At 39.4% G+C, this 12676-nt stretch overlaps 1 protein-coding gene across 1 annotated transcript in view; it reads right to left on the bottom strand.

Moving 5' to 3' along the window:
- Window positions 1-12622, bottom strand: part of Fhl1 (four and a half LIM domains 1) — a 55934-nt gene extending 43312 nt beyond the window's left edge. Inside the window, exon 1 of the mRNA XM_013504496.1 lies at window positions 12604-12622. The gene's annotated coding sequence lies outside the window, so the exon portion shown is untranslated. The remainder of the gene's footprint in view (window positions 1-12603) is intronic.
- Window positions 12623-12676: the final 54 nt, after the last annotated feature.

Here is a 12676-nt window from a genome sequence, read left to right on the forward strand (position 1 = left end):
CACAAGTTATACACATGCTGGTGATCCATGAGCTCCACTCCGAGAAACACTGATCTGTATATTATCTATACATCATCACAATTAGTATAACTATGTAGTATAAATAAATGCATCCACATACATATACAGGTGATTATTACATGTATAGGTTGAGTATCCCTTTATCCCAAATCTCAGGATCAGAAATGTTTCAGATTTAGAATTTTTTTCAGATTTTGGAATATTCACATAGACTTTACTATTTGAGAATCCATAATCTGAAAATCCAAAATCTGAGCTCTTAGGGATGTTTAACCTGTACAACTCATTTGGCAAAAGACAATGTGCCACCTTCTGGCATCTCTCCCATATCTGTTTATGAACCAATTCATACATGGCCTTAGAGACTATCCAATCCCCTTCTATAAACCGAAACCATGAGTAGGGAAGTGATTGTCCCAGAGGATCTGGTTAGTGGCAGAACTCCAGCTAGGATTCAAAATTCCTGACTGTCCCTGCTCCCCACCCCACCCAGCTCAATACTCTTTCCACCACACCCTTAGCTTGTCTGTACCAGCTCCTCCTATTAGAATGGACATTCCTTGTTTGAAAAGATCACTCTTGATATTCTCCATAGCATCTGGCATGCCAGCACAGTGCCTTGCACATTAGAGTAAGCACTCGATAAACACTTGTTGATTTTCATTTTATGAAGTACTCAGCCACATATTCATCAAAAGCTGGGTCTGGCACTCTGTGAACTATTTCCTTACAGCATGGAAAATGCACAGCTCCACTTCAGCCCATTAGCCATAGAGTAAATTCTTCACATCAGTGTGCATCCTGCCATTATCTGCTATGGAGACAATGGTAACATAAATGAATAAAGAAAAATCACACAGGTTTAAAAGGGGATAGGTAAACCACATAGTAGTTACAGTTCAATTTCAAGTTGTATGTCAGAAAACCTTTATGAAGTACCTAAGCTCCCATTTTATACCAAACAAACCACTACAGAAGTTAAAAAAAAATCTGAGTGGTAAAAATTATCAAGTACGTTGTTCTGGTAGTGCGAATATGTTGGCCACATTTTTATTCATGCTGAGGCCCTCCTTTTCCTTTAACAAATTAAAAAATAACTGGATGAAGAGTAAAGAGGAAACAGAAGGAAGAGCAGACGAAAAGGAGCCAAAAGATGATAAAAAATAGGTCAGTGAGCAGCAAAGCAGGAGGACACTGTCACAGGCCTGCCCCCAAAGCCCCTTCTATATCCGCAGGTTCCACAGCTGCACATTAAACCACGGATAGAAAATGTTCAAAAAGAATATTTACCAGCTACACAATAGTCTCTGGGCCCAAAGCAATTTCACTCTGACTCGGGTATTGGCTCAGAAAGCTGGCATAAACTCACCAAGTGACACTATTGCTAATGACACCACAAATGCAAGGATCAAAACAGGGCTTACCGGATGGCAGGGCAGGGAACTGCTCAAGTCCGGGAAACTACCACCGGATGGCATGACGTACCCGTGGGTGGCAGACAAGGAAGGCTCCAACCTAGTGCGCACAGTGACGTACCGCTTATTGTGCAGTTAGGCACAGCATCTGGCACTGCTGCCCAGCTTTCGTGGGATCCTGCACCTTCTCAGGTCAGGGGACCATGCCACAAGTTATATCACTCAAGGAAAAGTATTTATCTTATTTTCCTCATACAGAAAGAACAAACACTGGACTTTAATTTCTGAGGTAGTCACAAAATCTATCTCATCTGTTCTTTGTTTTTCTGAAACCCGAATGTATAAAGGTTAGTTTTTAGTTAACAGACCATTTTTAAGCAGTTCTAGGTTTACAGAAAAACTGAGTGGAAAGTATTCAGCTTCCATATACCTCCCCCAAAGCCTTCCTTGTACTTTCACATCGGTAATTCTCGCATTGATGCGGTACGCCTGCCACAGCTGACAGGCCAATATTAATATGTTACTATGAACTAAAGTCCTACTTTGCGTTAAAGTTCATCCTTTGTAACACACATTTCCTGGTTTTCACAAATGTTGAAGGGGTTTTTAATATCTTTAGAGTCTGAGGACCTTCAAATTCCCCCACCTCAAGACCATCTTGATTAGTTCTGTCAAAGAAAGTTTCATAGGAATTACAATACAAATCATTCATTTATTTTTAATGATTTATGATTTCAAGACTCTCCTATCATAGCCCAACAAATACATGCAACTTTGGCTATCCAAATAGCATCCTTTCACAGCCACCCAACATTGAGTACCACTCCAAACTTGAAGAGAGTTAGAAGTCACTGGGTCACAAAATGAAAAATACGAACTATAGCCCTGAGATGCTCCCCAACATGTTGGAATTAGTTTGCTGTCTATTTAGTCTGGAGATGTTTACAAAAATGGCTTTGTCCTGACAAACCAGAACCATGTAAGAAAAGTAGTGTCAGGAGACAGGCAAGACATAGGTTAAGAAAATCAGGGAAGGAAGACAGAGAGGGCAAAAATGGTACAAATCGGGAGCGGTGGAAGGACACTACATGCAGGCCACAGCAATAACCACTGAACAGAGACAACTAGACATTTTTGACACCTGAATTTTTCTGAGGGAATGAGAAAGGGACAAATTATATCGAAGTATGGTACTTGTTAAACTGTCCAACTGAATATATTGCTAAGAAAGTAGTATCTGCCATAATAAAAGTTTGCTCTGCACTTAAGTGTATGTAAAGATGGTAACCTTCTATACACAGAAAATGCCCTCTGAAACCTGCTTCAAATCTTTTGGAGGGCTCAAAGGATAATGTTATTCCTGTAAAATGATGCTCTGTGTGTGCATGTGTGTCAGTGTGTATGCAGCTGGAAGTACAGACATACTGTCATGTGCCACATTAACTTCTCAGTCAATAATGGGCTATGTATTTGAGTGGTCCCGTAAGATTATTGTAATGGAGCTGAAAAATTCCTATTGCCTGGTATTTTTCTACCTTTTCTATGTTTAGATGTATAATAGTGTTACAATGGTCTACAGTACTCTGTATAATAAAATGATGTACAGGTCTGTAGCCTAGGAGCTTACAGTCTGGATAATAGGCTATGCCATCCATTTTTCTAGAAGTACACTCTGATATTTGTGCAATGACAAAATCACCTAACACATTTCTCAGAAAATATACCCATCTTTTTAAATGCATGACTGTATACAAATGTAAACCCCGTATTTTCTTTTATTTTTTTACTTTACAAATAAGTGAAGCAAACTGAAATTATTTTCTTTCTGTTCTTCCAGGATTTAACATTTCACTGACCTTACTTAAGAACCCTATTGTGTTTATCAGAGTTGTTTCTCTCTTGGCTGTAACTTTCCTTTGATCCAAGTACGTAATGAGACTATTTGTTAAGTAATTTACTTGCAGGCAATGAGAAAAAGATTCTAGAAAATCAATGCCTCGAATTCCTCTATAATATTGTTTTACCTTAAATGCATAGAATTGCATTTGGGACATAAATCTGATTGTTGTATACAGGATCCAAAAAGTTTCAAAGCTAAGTTGGAATGTGGCTCTCACGGACAAGCAGATCAGAGGCTGCTTAGAAATCGGGCAAAGAAGGAACGAACTGCAAAAGGGGCATGGTGAAATCTGTGGCAATGAAATCTATGCATATCCTGACTGTGGTTGCATTTGCCAAAACTTACCCAATTGGAGGCCTTACGTGGACGCAGTTTGTTGTATGTAAATGGTCAATAAAGTAGATATATTAAAGGTAGTTCTAACAAAGGTCAACTGCTTTATCTATAGATGTAAGTATAAACTTTCACTTCCTTGTATTAGTTAATTTGGCTGCTTAGTTTCTTTCTTTAGTGTGATTTGGTGTGCTTATAACATTGGCAAATTCCTGCCCAGTTCATTCCTTAAGAAAAGCATGGCTTCTTACCGCCCAAAACGGAATGAATGGGTTGAGGGTTTGAAGACTTCTATCAATCCTGGCATCTGGAGGTCAGAATCTTTGACAAGGAGTTTAAAAGGCTTCTTTAGCTTCTAGAAGCTGTTTTACTGAGGACTTTAACTATTTTATCATTTTAGGTATTGCAAACTACTATCACTAACAAGGTAGTTCTTACAAAGTATTGAAAAAAGCATATATTTTGTTAATTCTCTAAATCCACTACTATTGTTTACTGATATAAAATATACATTGTAACTTGCCTATCTGCCAGTGTGTGTGTGTACTCCTTAGTGTCTGAGACATCGGGAAGGGAGACTCATTACTTCAGCTCCCTCACCATATCAAAGTGCACATTATTTATTATACTTATAGGCAGATGCTAACAATCAGCTTTACAAACAAAAATGGTACATAGAACTGGGTCTGGCAGATTAAACTGAAGAACAAACTGTTTAAAGTTCTTAATACAGCACACATTTCAAATCTGGCAGGAGTCAAGCAGAGCCTTAACCACAATATAAAATTGAAAGTGAGTGACAACACTTATTAACTAATCACGTACACAGATTTCGTTGTGTAACATCCTCATCCAAACAATTTTATGAATAAAATCTCTGAATTTCCAGCTATTATTTCGTTAGTACAATCTAAAATTTTGTGGATATTAAAAATTATTGTGATTACAGCATCTATGGAACAGTCTATGTCTTCAAATACCTGTAACATTTTATATAGATAAATAAGATATAAATTCCACAAACAGTAAAGCGCTGACAAGGGAGATTTATTTTGATTGTTCTTTTCTCTGGGAGTCTCTGCATTAAAAATCACAGTTCACTTGTATCTCCTCTCTTTGGATTTTATTTCTACAGTAGTTCAAAAATGAGTTTAAATGTTTAGATCCAGAGGAAAAATCCATTTTCAGAAGAGAAATACAGTGTACTAAAGGAAGCTAGGAAAAGATGGCCACTTACTGATAATGCATGCATTCATTAGCAGGAAAGAATGATGAACAGGGGCGAATACTACTTAAAAACACATTCCTAAGAAAGGGTAAAATTTTCTTACTCATTCACACGTTAAACCATTGGCAATGTGTATCCATATTCATTAGTTCATGTAGGTTTGGCATTTTCTGAGGCCCTGGGTAAAAAGAAGAAATATTGTAATTCTGTACGCACAGATTTAAGAGTATGCAACCTCTGTATGTACTTTAACCTATCCTCTCAGTGCCATTTCTGTGTAGAATGACACCAGCTCTTCTCACTTGACACTTGCCCTGGAGATCAGCTCCCCTCTACATCCAAAGCTGAGAACCAGCCCTGGGCCAATCCAGACAGAGTAACCGGAACATTGGCAAGTGGGGGAAAGAGGAAGATGCAGGAGCAGATGAATTCACCCAAAAGAGCGGGGTCCACCCAAGAGTCCGGAAAAAAGAATGTGGGCTGTCAGATGAGCTGAAAAAAGAGTCACCCTGAGAGTAAAACAGATATAGGCAAAGGAAGCCAGAGAAAGGGACCCACACAGCTAAAGAAAGAAATGAAGAATGGCAGGGGGAAAAGGGAGGAAAAGCTTAAGAGTGTGCTGACCACCACCGCCACGGGCCCCTCAGCGTGTCGTCCCTGGGTGCAGGAGCTTCAGCCTCCCGCGTCCAGATGCACGAAGATTTGCTCTTGATTGTTTCCAGACTGGCCACAAAGTGAAGAGATGGTTATTTAAAATGATTCCCCATTTATTTGACAAAAAAATTAGTTAATATATTAAAGTGAAATAAACCGTATTTGCTCCTTGACTTGTTTGCTAAAATTGTAAAATAGTAAAATGAAGTAATGACTCAAAAAAAAGCTAAAGAACTTATTTTGTCCAAGTATCTGTGTGCTTATATTTTAATGATGCTATCTCCTTGCATTTGCTATAATTTAACTTTTGATCTAGGTTTAGAAACAGCTATCATTCCTATAATTTTAACAGACATCTCATTTCATAGAGGAAAAACTATTTTTCACAGAGCAATTGCTCTAACTGTGGTCTTCCAGGCTACTATGTCTAAAAATTGTCAAGTAATTTTTTATTCTTCTACTTAGAGACATACTTGATATGCTTTGCTACTTGACCAATAGGCCAGGGGAAATTAAACTGAGGGCTAGATGCACACAAGAGGTTCTTTACCACTAATGTTTAATTTAACTCAGTAAGTAATATGAAAAATTCCTGTACTGCTTACAAATATTTTGATCAGTTTCCAAAATTAAGAAATACTTGGGCTTGTGGTAGCCTTTAGAATAGTAAATATATTTACTTCTACCTTAAAAGTTGTTCTTTTCAGAGATAGGCAACCAAAAAGTTCTTGACTGTAAAGTCTTTAATTTATGCAATATAAATTTACCTGTGTATGGAAAAGACCTAAAAATGCACACTGGAAAATAATTCAAATTGGATCTCTGATGTTAACATATTATATGACTTTGGGTCAGCAGCTTGATCTCACTGAGTCTCAGTTGTGTTGCCTATAAAATGAAGGAAAGGCTGGGTAGTGATAGCCCCATCTAACATTGAAATTCTATTAGTAAGGTGAAGGAGGAGAAATTTAAAAGAGCCATCATTTCTTTAGATAGCTGACATGAGGAAGCCCTAATGGTTTTCTAACTCCCTGGCAGCTTTCCCATTTCACTCCTATTACGATTGTAACTCTATGTACAGATGCAGCAATCATTCAGGAAATCTTTTGGTAGTTTAAAAAAAAAAACTTAATACAAGTGGAAGACTTTGCAGTGACTCTACCATTAAAATTTACTGCATTTTAAAGACACTGAAAATATTGTCACTAATTTCAGTTCTTGAGCCTTTTCTCTACTTTCCACATTCTCCCACAATGATAAGGACTACTTAATAGAAAAAGCGGGTTTTACAAAAAGATTATGCTTTCTTACAGATTTTCCCACATCTCTGGAGTCTACTCTAAAATCAGTGGGATAGGCTGGGAGATAGGTCAGAGGTAGAGCACTTGCGTAGCATGTGCGAGGCCCTGGACTGAATCCTCAGCACCCTTAAAAATTAAATAAAATCATTGGGGAGGGGGACAAAATCAAGCAGCAGCATCATGCCTATCCACACAAAGTGGCTGATTATCCAAGCGACTGACTGTAGTCAGAATCAAGATATTATTATAATCAGAAACTATGGCTCACAGTCCTATGTGGAAATCAAAACATGCATTTTATCTAAATAACAGTTCTTTTTTTCCAGCATCCTGGCCCTTGAGAATCATGGTTAAAATTCCTTTCCAATTTAAAGTAAATGAAATGAAACACAAGGTCCTTTTTCTGCCCACGCACACAAAAATTGCTTTCCAGACAAAATATGATTGTTATTGGGATGTTTTTTTAAAAAATGTTCCTTTTTATGCCCTAAAACAAAACACATCAAAAGTTAAAATAAATATTTAGCTGTCAAAACAAAACACCCCCATATGGAAAACACAAGTATGAATTCGATGATGCTTATTATAAAAACAACATCCGTAACAAGCACAAATGTTTTGATTGTGTACAAAGAGGACAAACCCAAATACTATCATTATGGAGTTCTACAGTCCCTAGGAAGGTTGAGGTAAACTGCTGAGAGGATATAAACACAAGTGACTTCCAGGTTCACGGCTATCAAAGCTCCGCCTGAAAAATTCAGGTAAAATGAAAAACGAAATTGTAAGAGTGTCATTTTCAGTAGACTTCGAGAACAAATTCTATCTTGAACTCAGTTCTCATCGGTTGAGTAGAAAAATTCGTCTCTATTCTCTACCTGAATGCAGCAAAATCCGCTGTGAACTAAGTTACTTCTGAAATTACTTTTACTCAGGACCAGTAACTCTCCTCCCTCAACCAGGCTTCTCAACTCATCATCAACATATACAGCAAGCAACAAAGACCGTAGCTTAGTCATGGGACACCAATTCAAACCCCAACTCTATAACTTATAAATTGCACAGTCCAAGCAAGTTACTTCACTAATCTTTCTCACACTCATCGGCAAAACGTACATCCTAGTCATCTGCAGAGGTGCTGTGAACATCAAATTAGATAATGGGTGTAAATTCAACTAGTGTACTTCTGCGACTGTAGTACGTGTTCAGATTGTGTTGGTTCCCCCTTTCCTCCTATCCGCTGACACTCCAAATATGATCAAATTTAACATTCATGGTTTTAATTACTCTCAAGCAAGCTCAATGGTATATAGGACATGCAGTAATTTTAACTGCGTTAAATAAGATTATGAATAGTGTATGCCTCAAGGGAGAGAGTAGGAAGTTGTGCTCAAAACCATGAACTTCAGAGGAACGAGATGATCTTAATTTTGATTTCTACTTTCAACCTTGACCAGCTATGAGACCTATGGCAAGTTAACTACCTCTCTAACCTTCGTTCCTCCATTATAAAATGAACAGAATATATAATACACAAGCACCTAACACAGAGTACAATAAATGGTAGCTGTTAATTATTCTATTTAGGTTGGTGTGCAAGAACTAGTAACTTTTAAGACTACTCAAGTGAGCTCGGCCAACTATTCAGTGACATGAATGCACCGTTACTGTCCTCTACTCTCTTTACATTTTACGACATTTTGTAGAGGAAATTATCACGGGCATTACTGATAGTACAGGCTGCCCTGTACATTCCAGAATGTTTAAGCAGCATCTCTGGCCGCTATACTGCTATATTATACATCTCTGGCCACTATACTGGGTAACAGCAAGTGCATGCGGCAAAACATCTGTACTGTCCAACGACCCATGTGGCAAACTCTCCTTGATTGAACTAACACCATCCACAAGCACAGGATTCACTAAGATCTCAGGGCTAGCCCTCCAGAAGGTCTAAAGTTTACCTGAGTGTCTGGTTAGTACTATTCAGTCTTCTGGGCTCCATCATCCATTGTTATCCCTAATTCAAAGCTGATCACACATAAAATAATCTGAAGCCCAATTTGCCATCAGAAGATGCTCTAAATTACATGAACAGATGCTGGCCAGGCACTTCTCACTACTCTAGAGTGACTCAAAGCTGAATCTGAGCATCGAAAAACCTGCTATGTCCACTTGCTTTACACAAAATGTATCTTTACACATTGCATCCATGTACCAAACTATCACACCGTACCCCATAAATATGTACAGTTATGTGTTGATTAATATTTTTAAAAGGAAGAAGAGACTACAGACTCTAAGGTGAGTTATAAACCATATTACATTACGGAGGATTGATTTTAGGAAATCTCTGTGGTTACCCAAATCCACAGGTGCTCAAGAACCTTAGATATAAAGGCATGTTGTTTTTTTTGTTTTTTTTTTTTTTTTGGTTTTTCTCCGGTACCGGGAACAGAACTCACGACCTTGCGCTTGCCAGGCAGGCGCTTTGCCGCTGAGCTAAATCCCCAGCCCCTGGCATGTTGTTTTTATATAACATACACATCCTCTTATATAGTTAAGTGACTTCTAAATGACTTATAATTGTTAAAACAATGCAAATACTATGTAAATAGTTACTACACTGTATTGCGTAGGGAAAAACAAGAACAAAATATGGTTTGTAAATGTTCAAAAACGATGCAACTTTTCCCTGAATATTTCAACCTTGGTAGGTAGAATCCACGGAAACAGAGTGGTGACTGCATTACCAAAAATGAAGTTTATCTTAGTTGGGAAGGTGCAGCCAAATTTATGCAGTGGATAAGTCACTGGAAGAACTGACTCCACTGTGCATGGTTGCAGCATGTATACAGTGACTATGTTAATGTCCAAAGACTCCAGGTAGCTCTTGACTATACACTAAAGATTCACTATTTTTCATCTCAACGACCACACTACAAAGGCAGGAGTCCTTTCTTACCCACTTTGTATCCCTGAACCTAGCACAAGAGCCTCCAACAGAGGAGGTAACTGTAAATGCTTGTTGAATAAATAGTCATATACTCTGTTTAATGAAGGACTTTGCTGACAAAGAGAACCTTTCTCTGCTCTTGCCCAACAGAAGCTGAAAGAAAAGATCTCTTAAGAGAAAATAATTACAATCTACTCCCTTTTACCCAAATCCAAACAACTGGGCGGTTCAATTAACCGAGAAAAAAAATGTGTACGCAAAAGTTAGGGAAAGCAGCCAAAGAGATAAGGCCTAAAGTTCAAGCAAGCAGGAACATTTGTTCAACTCCCACTAGGTTATAAAAACCAATATTACTGGCACCAGAGGGGAGAAAGGGAGGGATGTGGAGAAGAAGGGAACTGAGAGGTGGAGAGTAGGAAAACAGGGATCAGGAGTCTCAGGAGATTAGCTGCTGTTCTTTCAACAAAGAGCTATTTTTTTAAATGTCCGAACTTCAGAGGTGAAGGTGCACTTCTCACAAAAGGCTTCATTTACAAATCACCTTTTGAATGGCCATTGGAAAAATCTTTAGGAATATTCAGAAAAATAAATTCATCACAACTTTTGTTAACTTTTGAAATTTCTTCATCTTTCCCTCCTGTCCCATAGGAGGAACAGGTTCTCAACAAGGCAGCTAAAAGACATTCCTTTTACCTAAAGAGGAACTTAAGGGCCACCTCCCACCAACATGCTGCTCTGTGTAAAAGATTTTACCTATTTCAGCACTCTGTCCCTCAGAGGAAAATAATCACACTTAGGTTGTATTGTAAAAGTATGTTGTTTTTCATTGCTAAGTGTACGCAGAAAACATATCAAAAAATTTTAGACATGGTACATATGGTCATGTAAATAATTACATTTTCATCAGTCTTCCAGACTCAAACTCTATTCCACTTGAACATTTCCAGTAAACACAGTACTTATTCAAGTAATTTCTTAGTTTAACATCTATTAAATTGGTTCCAATGCACTGATAATACACAAGAGAAATTCTTCCCATTTAAATCTTACAAAATCTCTTCAAAGTTTCACTTGAAAATCTAGACTTGCTTGAAAAAAGTTTCCTTCTCCAAAAATTCAATATGGGAATGGCAACCTAGAATTTGAAGAACCATATTCGATTACAGAATATATAGGGTAGTCTTAGATTGTGTACTTAGCGAGGTGGTTTTGCACAAATCATGGCCCAACCATCTGACCAATTTCCTGTTGCACAAAGATTACATGTGCCCTTTAAAATGTTAAATATGCATTTTTTAAAGACAGAAGTAAAGACTAGATTGGAACCTTATGGAACTAAAGTGAGAAAGTATTATAGCCCTGCCACATTAAAGGCTGATGCCTAGTTAATATGTATTCTTCTTAAGCAAATATGAGTTTTCACAGGCAAAGCTATCATTCCAGAAGTCTTTGCTTTTTCAGTGTAAGGAATGGGATGGATTTGTTTCTGGGGATAAGCCGGGATGCAAGGCTTTATAAAATTCCAAAGGACACATAATTTAAACTTGTGCTATTCTGCAAATGCTCACATTTTCAAAGAACATAACATTTACAATAAAACTGCCTTAATCAACATAACAAAAAATTGTTCCTGGTGTTCCGCAAGCTTGCCATACATCTGATAACCCAGAGAAGCATTACAAGCAATTACAAAATGATGGCTCCAATTAGGAAAACTGGATCTATTCCAAATTCAAATCAAAGAGAACTCGGATAGTCCCAACGGAATAATTTAAATAAATAGTACAAGGGATTTCCAGCAACGATATACGTTTATCCTACTACTTCTCCTCTTTTGAAACCCACACAAAGTGCTACAATGGTGTATCTCTTACCCTTCAGGAATTTCCAAAACCGAACTTGGAATCCCATTAACAGACCTGGTTCTTTCCTTTTCCCAAGGGGTCTGCCCAGTACAGGATTTTTATTGTAAGGGGCAATCAAAACAAACCTGAGAAACTCACACATTCCCACAAGCAGAAAATAACACAGCACTAAACACGAACCACACAGTGTTTCCTTTAGCCTTGCTGATTTTCAAACCTCTACCTAGTCCTGAAAACCTAAGAGGCCAGAGGACTGGAAGAGAAACTTCCAAAGCAGAAGTCTGTCTCCCAGAGCCCACAAGGCTGCACACCTTGTAGGATTTCAAGCCTTTTGAGACAGAAAAGTCACACCCTGCAATTTTGAAAACCCACCTTCTAAGGCTCAACCTGGGTGACAATTCTCTAGGTTCCACACTTAGAGCGGAAATCCCTCACGCTCCCCACCCCCATTCCCCAAACCCCTGCTACTCTCTTGGAGAGCGTAACCACAGCGGGGGGTGGGGAGCATTCTCTCGGCACCCCACCCCCACTCCTCGCACCACCCTCAGCATCCGCCGAAGCAAAGCGAGGAGAGCCCCCTCACCTCTACTCCCTCCCATCCCCGCCAACCCCGTGGACCGAACCAAGGCAGGTCGCGTTCCCTCCTCCTTCCCCAGTAGCCGCCATCCTTGATGGAAAGCCCAGGGGAGCCCCCCCCCCACTTCTTCACCCGCTCCCCACAACCGCTCTAGCTCCCTCTGAAAAAAACCACTAGGTGCCCCCACCTCGCCCAACCCCCACTGCCCGCCATCGCTCCTGCAAAACCCAAAGCGCTCCTCGACTCCCTCCCACTGCCCACCAGCTCCCGCAGAGGAAAACAGGGAGCGCCCCCACCGCACTCCCTCCTCACCCTCCCCGCGGCGCAAGCCCTGGGGAGGCCGAGGCACGCACCCGAGGGGTCTCCCCGTGCCCCGTTCCGCACCCCGCCGCCCGCAGCCCAGGGAGCCCCCGCCTCCGCGCAGGC

Source organism: Chinchilla lanigera, unplaced genomic scaffold (genome assembly GCF_000276665.1).
Source record: "Chinchilla lanigera isolate Chin_1 unplaced genomic scaffold, ChiLan1.0 scaffold00088, whole genome shotgun sequence".
NCBI lineage: Eukaryota > Metazoa > Chordata > Mammalia > Rodentia > Chinchillidae > Chinchilla > Chinchilla lanigera.